The sequence below is a fragment of the Trichechus manatus genome, unplaced genomic scaffold (genome assembly GCF_000243295.1).
Source record: "Trichechus manatus latirostris isolate Lorelei unplaced genomic scaffold, TriManLat1.0 scaffold00129, whole genome shotgun sequence".
In the NCBI taxonomy this organism is placed as follows: Eukaryota; Metazoa; Chordata; class Mammalia; order Sirenia; family Trichechidae; genus Trichechus; species Trichechus manatus.
The window spans coordinates 142,823-153,785 of NW_004444065.1; the positions used below are offsets into that span (position 1 = coordinate 142,823).

Consider the following 10,963-nt stretch of genomic DNA (forward strand, 5'->3'; position numbering starts at 1 on the left):
AAGGGTAAATTTCAAGGTAACCACAAAGAAAGTTAACAAACCTACTCATCGAAATGGAGAAGAAAAATATAAAGTCTCAGTAAAAAGAAAACCTACAAAAAAAAAGAAATGAAAAAAATTCCACAACAAAAGGAACTCAGCACAGGAGAGTAAGAGAAACAAAGAAAATGTCAGCACCACAAAAAAAGCACTACAAAATGCAATCCCACTCCTAGGAATATATCCTAGAGAAATAAGAGCTGTCACACTAATAGACATATACACCCCCGTATTCATTGAAGTACTGTTCACAATAGCAAAAAGATGGAAACAATCTAGATGCCCATAAACAGATGAATGGATAAACAAACTATGGTACATACACACAATGGAGTATTATACAAAGATAAAGAACAATGCTGAATCTGTGAATCATCTCATAACATGGATGAAACTGGAGGATGTTGTGCTGAGTGAAATAAGTCAATCACAAAAGGACAAATATTGTATGAGACCTCTACTGTATAACTCACGTAAAAGTTTACACATAAAAAGTAACAGTCTTTGTTGGTTACGAGGGATGGGAGGCGTGGGGGGAACTAAACAGATAAGTGGTAACTTTGGTGAAAGGTAAGACAGTACACATTACTGGGGAAGCCAGCACTTGTACAAGGAAAGGTCATGGAAGCTCCATAGACACTTCCAAACTCCCTGAGGGACTGAATTGCTGGGTGGAGGGCTGTGGGGATCATGGTCTCGGGGAACATCTAGCTCAACTGGCATAACACAGTTTATAAAGACAATGTTCTACATTCTACCTTGTTGAGTAGCGTCTGGGGTCTTAAAGGCCTGTGAGCAGCCATCTAAGATACTCCACTGGTCTCACCCCTTTGGGTGCAAGGAAAAATGAAGAGAACAAGATACAAGGAAAAGATTAGTCCAAAGGACTAATCGACCATAGCTACCACTGCCTCCACCAGACTGAGTCCAGTACAGCTGGATGGTGACCAGCTACCACCACTGACTGCTCTGACCGGGATCACAACAGAGGGTCCTGGACAAAGCTGGAAAAGGATGTAGAACAGATTTCTAACTCACAAAAAAAAGACCAGATTACTGGCGTGACAGTACTTGAGAAACTTGAGAAACCCTGAGAGTATGGCCCCCAGAAACCCTTTTAGCTCAGTGGTGAAGCCCCTCCCGAAGTTCACCGTTCAGCAGGGAGTTGGACAGCCTCATAAAACAAAACAAGACTAATGAGGCACAGCATTCCAGGGACAAGGAGTAGAAGGCAGGAGGGGACAAGAAAGCTGGCGATAGGGAACCCAAGGTTGAGAAGGGACAGTGTTGACATATCATGGGATTGTTAACCATTGTCATAGGGCAATATGTGTACTGTTTAATGAGAAACTATTTGCTCTGCAAAGCTTCATCTAAGGTACAAAAAAAAAAAGAATTATCTATGTGAGATCAAATTGACAACAGCAACTCTAAAAGTTTGATGTGAAGCCTTTGAGGCAGTGAGTTGAAGATAATAGTGTTGGAATAATTTGGAAAATGATAGTGAGAATAGCAGCACAACTGGAAGAATGTAATCGATGTCACTGAATTGTACATGTAGAAACTTTCAAAATGGTGTAATTTGGCTATGTGTATTTTCACCAAAAAAAGGTCCTCAAGGTTGAGCAGGGAGAGTGTTGACATGTCGTGGGGTTGTTAACCAATGTCATAAAACAATATGCATACTGACTGTTTAATTAGAAACTATTTGTTCTGTAAACTTCATCTAAAGTAAAATAAAAAAAAATTTTAAAAATCGGTTGGATTCCTATGCACCAATAAAGAGAACGATGAAAAGGAAATCAGGAAAGCAATATCATAATAGCCCCTAAAAAAAAATAAAATACTTAGGAATAAATCTAACCAGTGATGTAAAAGGCTTATGCAAAGAAAACTACAAAACCCTACTGCAAGAAACCAAAAGAGATCTACATAAATGGAAAAACATACCATGGTCATGTATATGTAGACACAACATTGTGAAAATGTCAGTTCTACCCAAAGCAATCTACAAATACAACACAATCCCTATCCAAATACCAACAGTATTCTTTAACAAGATGGAAAAACTAATCATTAAATTTATATGGAAAGGAAAGAGGCTCCAGATAAGTAAAGCACTATTGAAGAAGAATAAAGTAGGAAGTCTCACACTACCTGACCTCAGAACCTACTATACAGCTATGGTATTCAAAACAGCCTGGTAGTGGTACAATGACAGACACACTGACAAGTGGAACAGAATTGAGAACCCAGATGTAAATCCATTCACCTATGGACACCTGATCTTTGACAATGGCCCAAATTTCATTAAATGGGGAAAAGACAGTCTTTTTAATAACTGGTGCTGGCAAAACTGGATGTCCATTGGCAAAAAAATGATACAGGACCCATTACCACACACTATAAACAAAAACTAATTCAAAATGGACCAAAGACCTAAATATAAAACAAAAAATTATAAACATCATAGAAGAAAATATAGGGTCAATGTAGAGGTCCTAATACATGGCATAAATACGATACAAACCATAACTAACAATACACACACACCAGAAGATAAGCTAGTTAACTGCGATCTTCTAAAAATTAAACACTATGCTCATCCAAAGACTTCACCAAAAGAGTAAACAGAGAATCTACGGAAATCTATAGGAAAATCCAACACCTCTACAGCAAAAAGACAAATAATCCAATTTAAAAATGACCAAAGGATAGGAATAGACACTTCACCAAAGAAGACATTCAGGCGGCTACCAGACACATGAGGAAACACTCTTGAACACTAGCCATTACAGAAGTGCAAATCAAAACTAAAATGAGATAAAATCTCACCCCAACATTACTGGCAAGAATCAATAAAACAGAAAATAACAAATGTTGAAGAGGCTGCGGGGAGATTGAAACTCTTATGCACTGCTAGTGGGATTGCAAAATGGTACAATCATTTTAGAAAATGATAGGGTGCTTCCTAAAAAGCTAGAAATAGAAATACAATATGAAGTAGCAATCCCACCTCTAGAAATATATCCTAGAGAAATATGCACCGTCACATGAATATACATAGACACCCATGTTCATTGCAGCCTTATTCACAGTAGCAAAAAGATGGAAACAACCTGAGTGTCCATCTACAGATGAACAGATTAACAAACTACGGTACATACACACAATGGAATACTATCCAACAATAAAGAACAATGATGAGTCAGCAAAACATCTCACAACATGAATGAATCTGGAGGACATTATGCTGAGTGAAATAAGTTAATCACAAAAGGATAAATACTGTACGAAACCACTATTATAAAAACTCATGAAAAGGTTTACACACAGAAAGAAGCAATCTTTGATGGTTACAAAGGAGAGAAAGAATGGGAGGGAAAAACACTAATTAGACAATAGGTAAGTGGTAATTTTGGTGAAGGGTAAGACAGTACACAATACTGGGGAAGCCAGCACATCTTGACCAAGGCAAAGTCATAGAGGCTTCATAGACACATCCAAACTCCCTGAGGGACCAAATTACTGGGCTGAGGGCTGGATACCATGGTCTCAGGGGACATCTAGCTCAATTGGCATAACATAGTTTATAAAGAAAATGTTCTACATCCTACTTTGGTGAGTAGTGCCTGGGTTTTAAAAGCCTGTGAGCGGCCATGTAAGATACTCCACTGGTCCCACCACATCTGGAGCAAGGGAGAATGAAGAAAACCAAAGATACAAGGGCAAGATTAGTCCAAAGGACTAATGGATCACAACTACCACAGCTTCTACCAGACTGAGTCCTGCACAACTAGATGGTGCCCAGCTACCACTACAAACTGCTATGACAGGGATCATAATAGAGGGTCCCAAACAGAGCTGGAGAAAAATGTACAGCAAAATTCAAACTCACAAAAAATGACCATACTGACAGAGACTGGAGAAACCCAGAGAGTATGGCCCCGGACATCCTTTCAACTCAGTACTAAGTCACTCCTGAGGTTCACACTTCAGCCAAAGATTAGACAGGCCCATGAAACAAACGATACATGTGGCTGAACCATGTATAAGAGACCAAATGGACACACCAGCCCAGGGGCAAAGAGGAGAAGGCAGGAGAGGACAGGAAAGCTGGACGAATGGAAATGGGGAACCCAATGTCGACAAAGGGAGAATGTTGACAAGTCACGGGGTTGGCAACCAATGTCACAAAACAATATGTGTATTGTTTAATGAGAAATTAATTTGCTCTGTAAACCTGAATCTAAAGCACAATTAAAAAAAAAACAAAAAGCACAATGTTCAAGGCAAACATTCTTTACTAAATACGCTAACTTATTGTTTGGTTTAAAGATGACTTCAGGGGATATTCTTGGTTTAAGGTTTAAAGATTATCTCAGAGCAACAGTCTTTGTGGTTCCTCTGGCCTCAGTGGCTCCAGAAAGTCTGGATTCCATGAGAATTTTGATTTTGTTCTGCATTCTTCCCCTTTCGATCAGGATTCTTATATAGATTCTTTGATCAAATTGTTTGGTAATAGTAGCCATGCACCATCCAGTTCTTTGGGCCTCATAGCAAAGGAGACATTTGTTCATGGAAACAATTAGGCACTCATTCCATTTCCTTCTCCTATTCCTGACTTTCCCTCTTCTTCTGTTGCTCCAGAGGAATAGAGACCAATTTTATCTTTGATGCCCATTTGCAAGCTTTTAGGACCCCAGACACTATGCAACAAACTAGGTGGTAGAACAGAAGCACTAAAAACAGTATTAGGCCAATTATCTGGAATGCCATTCCTGTGGCCAGCACTGACCTGGCTGTGTGATGTGGAGCAGAGGTGGGCCTTTGTGTGGATGGATGTGCTAAGCTTCCTGGAAGTTAAAAGACATGGGACCTGGACAGAAGTATCCACCCCCAGGCTGGACACGCCAGGCCCCTTGATGATGTGTAGGATGGTGCAGAGAGGTGCAGCACCCTATCATGTGAGCCTGTAGAGTGGGAGCCTGAGAAGGACCCTTCCGTGTCCCCAACCTGCTGCTACAATCCCACTTGCTGGCTCCCTGATCTCTGGGTGTACATGCTGCAATGTCCCTGGCCATCTCTGTACTTCAGGGAGTGGTAGAGGGCCCAGGTCACTGGGTCAGTATCTCCGTCCTGCAGCAGTAGCTCCCTCTCCCTTTCCGCCTGGCCCCAGGTGATTCCCCCGGGGGCAATTGTGTCCTGAGGCACAAGGGGCACTTTCCTGGGGGACTCAGCCATGGGTCACTGCCATACTGGCCCCCCTACCCACCCCTGCCAAGGAATCAATATCCCGAATGGGCTCCGGGAAAGAGCTCCTGTCCACAGACACACAGCAGGTTGGTGGGATTTGCAACTCCGTGGGTGGAGGGTCCAGCCGATGTCTACCCTTGGCCCTGGGTGCTTGATTGGCTTGAAAAGCAAGTACCGGCCCAGGGCTACAGGTGCACGGGGGTCTCATGGAGCTACAGCCCCAAACCTGTAGGGGAGTTGTGGACCAGGCTGGGGGAGGGAGCGGCCTGAGGCCTCCTTCCTGCCTCTCTCCTAAGGTAGGAAAAAAGATAGGAGAGTTTGCCCTGGGGCAGTATCACTTTGATTCCATCCTATTAGTGAGGGGCCCTTGCCCTTAATTTGCTACCCCTACCACAACCTGATTCCAGAGGGTCCACCTGTGATTGGGGGAGAGAAGAGTCAGTGTGTCCTAAGGCAGAGAAGACTCCTTGTGAGGTGGGCCTCGTGGCAGTAGGGAGGGGTTCCCAGGGGACACCTGATAGCCCTGGGCACCACAGTCTGGTCACTGATATAGTTTGTGTTGCTTATTTAAACGTTTATGTGGCACTTATTGTTTTCCACGCACCATGGACCAGATGTAAATAATTAAAAAGTTACTGATAACAGCCTGTGTATGTGTGTTGCCTTGTTGTCTCCTGCCTGCCAGTCCTGTGACATCCAGGTAAGTTCTGGGAGAGAAGACAGCTCCACACACACACAACACCATGAGGTTCTAGATGGATTAAGGCTGGGGTTCAGGTTAGGGGTGTAGGGTTTTAAGGTTAGGGTCAGAGCCTAGGGTCAGAGTCTAGGGTCTAGGATCAGGGTTCAGGGTTGAACGACCAGGGTCAAGGGCCAAGTTAGGAATTAAGGAATTAGGATTGGAGTTGGTTTGGTTTTAGAATTTAAGGGTTCAAGGGATAGGGTTAGCAGCTGGTTGCTAACTGAAAGATTGGAATTTCAAACCCACCCAGATGAAAGGCCTGCCAATCTACTTCCAAAAGATCACAGCCATGAAAACCTTATGGAGTGCAGTTCAACTCTGAAACCCATGGAGTTGCCATTAGTCATAATCAACTGGATGACATCTGGTTTAAATACAGATTTAGTATACATTTTAAATTTCTCATGTAAGAGTTCTATTGATGACATATTATTTCCAACATTTCACCCATATAAAGAATTCTGCAATGATTGTCTTCAAACTAGCCGAGTTTTACAAGAGCTTCTTTCTCTAGGTTAAAGGTTGTGACCTGTAACTTCTGGTTCAAAGGTTACCACATTTAAAATTTTAATAGATACTGGCAAGAAGCCTTTCCTCAAAGCTGTACCAATAAATATCCTACTTGGGGAAGAATATGTGGGGAGTTTGTCCCCACAGTGTCACCAGTATTCTTTATTACCACACATTGTAATTGTGCCAATCAGATGGGTAAAAGCGACTATGATTTTTACTCGTATTCCACTTACTACCTGTGAGACTGAGCAAGGTTCATTATTTATTTATTTGTTATTTATTCATCATGTACTATTATTTAACATTCACTTGAGTTCTATAAAATGGATTTTCCTCTATTTAGAAAAATAAGTTTTCAGTGTTGTTGTTGTTACTGCCCTTGAGGCAGCTCTGGCTCTTGGCAACCTTACGTAAAAATGTTGCCTGGGCCTGAGCCATCTTCATGATTATTGGTATGCTTGTGTCCATTGTTGTGGCTATTGTGTCAATCCATCTCATTGAGGCTTTCTGTCATTTTTGCTGACCATCTACTTTACCAAACCTGATGTCCTTTTAATTTTAATTTTAATACTGTAATTTTAATACAGTAATATTTTAATACTGTTTAAATAATATAATACAAATGATTCCTGACCCCAACTACTGGATTAGACAAAACTTCATGGCATTCTGAGGATAAACCGGCAATTGTATTTTTGGACAATGAACTTCTCAGGGAAGCACAGGATCCACTGAAATATGCCTGCTTCGATGCCAGTCCCTCATATGTTAGATCTCAGCATTTCCTGCTTCTGCTGTGTCCGCCCCTGTTGGCCTCAGGGATTATGGAAAAAGAAGAGCGTCTCACAAACATGCAACCTGTGGGCTGCAATGACTGTCTTCAAACAAGCCAATGTTTACAAGTGTTTGTCTACAGGGTCCAGGGAAAAGAGCCTCTCTCAATGATACCGAAGTCCCCTTTGGATATGCTAACTAGAAACTTCTAGTTGTTTCTGAGAATTGGGAACTTGGAGAGAGTTTTTCAAAGTAGTCTCAACTGCTCAACTGAGGTGTTGTTGAAATGACAGGCGAGGTGATAATTGCAGTTCTGTGGGAAGGTGAGGTCACAGAATCACAAAACTTTACCTCAGGATCTGTCTCTCCCTTGCCACACACTAAATGGCTGTCATGACCATCACACTGAGCCCACAGTCCTGGCAGAAGGAGTAAGGTGAGTATTTTCTGTTTCAGTCTGGGAGGCAGAGTGTGTAAGGGAAGGAGGTGTTATCAGGAGTCTGGGTAAATTCTTATATCTGGAAAAGGGATTCTTACAAGGTAGAAACTGGTTCCATGCCAAAGCCACATATTATTACCAGTTATTGTAGAGTTTATTCTGATTCATGATGACCCCGTATGTGTCAGAGTAGAGCTGTGCTCCGTACATAGAGTTTTGAATGGCTGATTTTTCCAGATTAGATTGCTGAGCCTTTCTTCCAAGGAAAGCCACACAAGAGGAGGAATAATTCCTGAGGCAGTAAGCTTGTAGAGAGGATATGAAGGTCCTACACCAATCGCTAGCTGCTTCTAATGTATTTTAATATAACCCTCACTGAATATGGTTGTTATAGTTTTCTCCAAGCAGTAATGTAGTCTGATTTTTGTGACCCTTGAGACAGAAATTCTGAAATTAATCTGCCTGCCATTCAATCTGCTGTACAGAAATCAAAGAGAAATTTTCACAATTAGCGTATTTATTTCAATAGAAGTTGCATGCATGTGATAATGAGTTTGATGGAGTTAATTGGATCATCCAGTTCCTTGTATAAACAATGTGACTGAGTGGCAATTGCTTAAATAGAACTATTTTCTCTCACTTAGGTTTGATGTGTTTAATGGAGACAGTGTTTATGTCTTTCTTGAAAATATCTGTAGTATGTTGTTCAAGGTGGGACCATTTTCCTTTATGAAGTTAAAGAAAGAGCTTTTAAGGAAAAGTGAACTCACATTTGAGGGATTCAGACAGCAGAAAAAATTAAGGACTTCAGCATTTTTCAGGCTCAAATATGTGTTGTGATTTTTTTGTGTTTTAAAATATTCCATTATCATTTTCAGGCTCATTCTCATGTTTCTGCCATTTCAATTTATTCAATGCACAATCTTTCATACCCCCAAATTCAATTTTACAAACTTGTACTTTATTATTTTTCTCAAGTCCCATATGAATTAGAGCTTCAGTTAATTTTTCTGTAACAGTAAGTAAATGCTATCTAATGAGGAATCATTTACATTTTACTAAAATATTTTACCACTTTTTAAAATTTCATATCCCATAGCTTACAGCAAAGCCCAACTTTATACAGTACGTTAGTTCCCAATAGGCAAAAAAAAAAAAAAAGATTATTTCTGTTGCTATGCTAATACTGATCCCTACTCAGTAAATCCAGTTTGGTCATGGAAAATTATCCAGCACATCTACCTTTTATTAAGATACTAGAATCTTCATTTACAAGGAATATTGGTCTATAGAATAAGTATTTACACAAAAATGAGGGATTAGCACCGTGAAACTTATAAAATAAAAAAATCAATATATTACATTGGATATTTTAAAAATACTACCACGTAGCTACTATGAAAGTACAGCACAATGGTAAACACTAATGTCATTGCAACCAGGACTCCACCAATAATCAAACAAGTCATTTAACCTCCTTTTAGCTCAATTGTCCTTACCTGTAAAAGGAGTATATATTAGAACCTAATTCAAAATGTTGTGCCTATTAAATAAGTTAGAATGGGTAAAAGATTAATAACAGTAACCCACACACTGTAAGTGCTATATGAAGAAACAAATCAACCTTTGGAAATCTCTGAAGAAAAGAAATGAATATTTTAGAAAGAAAATCTCAAGGACAAGTAATATTGATACATGGAGACAAGTAATGGTATGTGGAGACTTTGGGATTTAACTTTCAATGAATAAAGTAGCCCAAAACTCACGTGTGCATGCATAATTGTCTGTTTGCGAATGTGGATATTGAGACCTGGAAAATATCAGTATAGCCTCCATGGATTTGAAAATTGGGATGATCTTCCTCTTCCAGATAGTCTTTGGAATCCTGGGGAATTTCTCACTGATAGTCCATTACATTTTTCTTTACTTGAGTAGATACAAGTTAAAGTACATCGATTCAATTCTTAGGAAACTGACAATAGCCAATGGGTTGGTCATTGTCTCTATAGGAATTCCAGAGACAACGCAAGCAAAATTTTGGGTGGAAAGATTTCCTCAATGATTTCGGATGCAAACTTGTTTTCTATGTCCACAGAGTGGCCAGGGACATGTCCATGGGCACCAATTGCGTCTTGAGTATCTTCCAGGCCACCAACCTCAGCCTCAGGAACTCCGGGTGGGCAGGGTTTAAAGAAAAAGCTCCCAATACATTGGACCCTCCAAAGTCTTCTGCTGGATCCTGTACATGCTCGTAAATATCAGAGTTCCTATCTATGTGACTGGCAAATCAGCAACAAAAACACTACAAAGAAAAGAGACCTTGGATACTGCTGTACTATTTGTCATGACAATATCACAGACTCACTTTTTGCAGCACTGTCACCCTCCCCTGATGCTGTGTGCTTGGGACTCATGTCCTAGGCCAGCGGTTCCATGGTTTTCATCTTATACAGACACAAAAAGTGCATCTAACAGGTTTATAGAAACAACATATTCCTCTCATCCTCCATTGAGACCAGAGCCACCCAAAGCATCCTTGTCCTGGTGAGCACCTTTGTAATTACTTATGTCCTCTCATCCATCATTTACATTTATTTTTCTCTTTTTCATGAGCCCAGTTGGTGGCTAGTGAATATCTCTGCCTTCTTTAATGTGTTTCCCAACGGTCAGCTCCTTTGTTCCCATGAGTCATAACCCCATTGTATCCAGGCTCTGCTATGTGTGCACTGGAAGGAAAACACAATTCCCTCATCTTGTCAGAAAAATATAAATGGTCTGTGTTTCTTGTGTTCAGTTATTGATGTACTCATTCTTCATAGAATCTTAAGCACAATTACAAGGCAGTCACATTGCACATGGGTGAATAAGACACAGATTCTTTTCCAATAATAAATACTAAATAATAATAGCAATAGTAAATGAGATCTTATGGAATTATTATGTAAATACTTATATAATTGTCTTTTATTAGTGGATGTAGTGAAGATATTCAGAGTCCAATCAATAATAGAAAAGCTCATTCTGAAACAATGTGATATACTAGAAATGTCTTTTGGTGTGTAAATTTCAATCCGGGATATTAACATTTCCCAAGATTTAACTGAGCATAAGATAGTAAGGACATTTCATAAAAAGAGAATAGCGGGAGGCGGGGCCAAGATGGTGGAGTAGTCAGAGGCTTCCTGTGGTGCTTCTTACAA

The 10,963-nt window shown here is 40.2% G+C and overlaps 1 pseudogene; it reads left to right on the plus strand.

Moving 5' to 3' along the window:
* Positions 1-9,597: 9,597 nt before the first annotated feature.
* LOC111822100 (vomeronasal type-1 receptor 2-like) lies at positions 9,598-10,546 on the plus strand (annotated as a pseudogene).
* Positions 10,547-10,963: the final 417 nt, after the last annotated feature.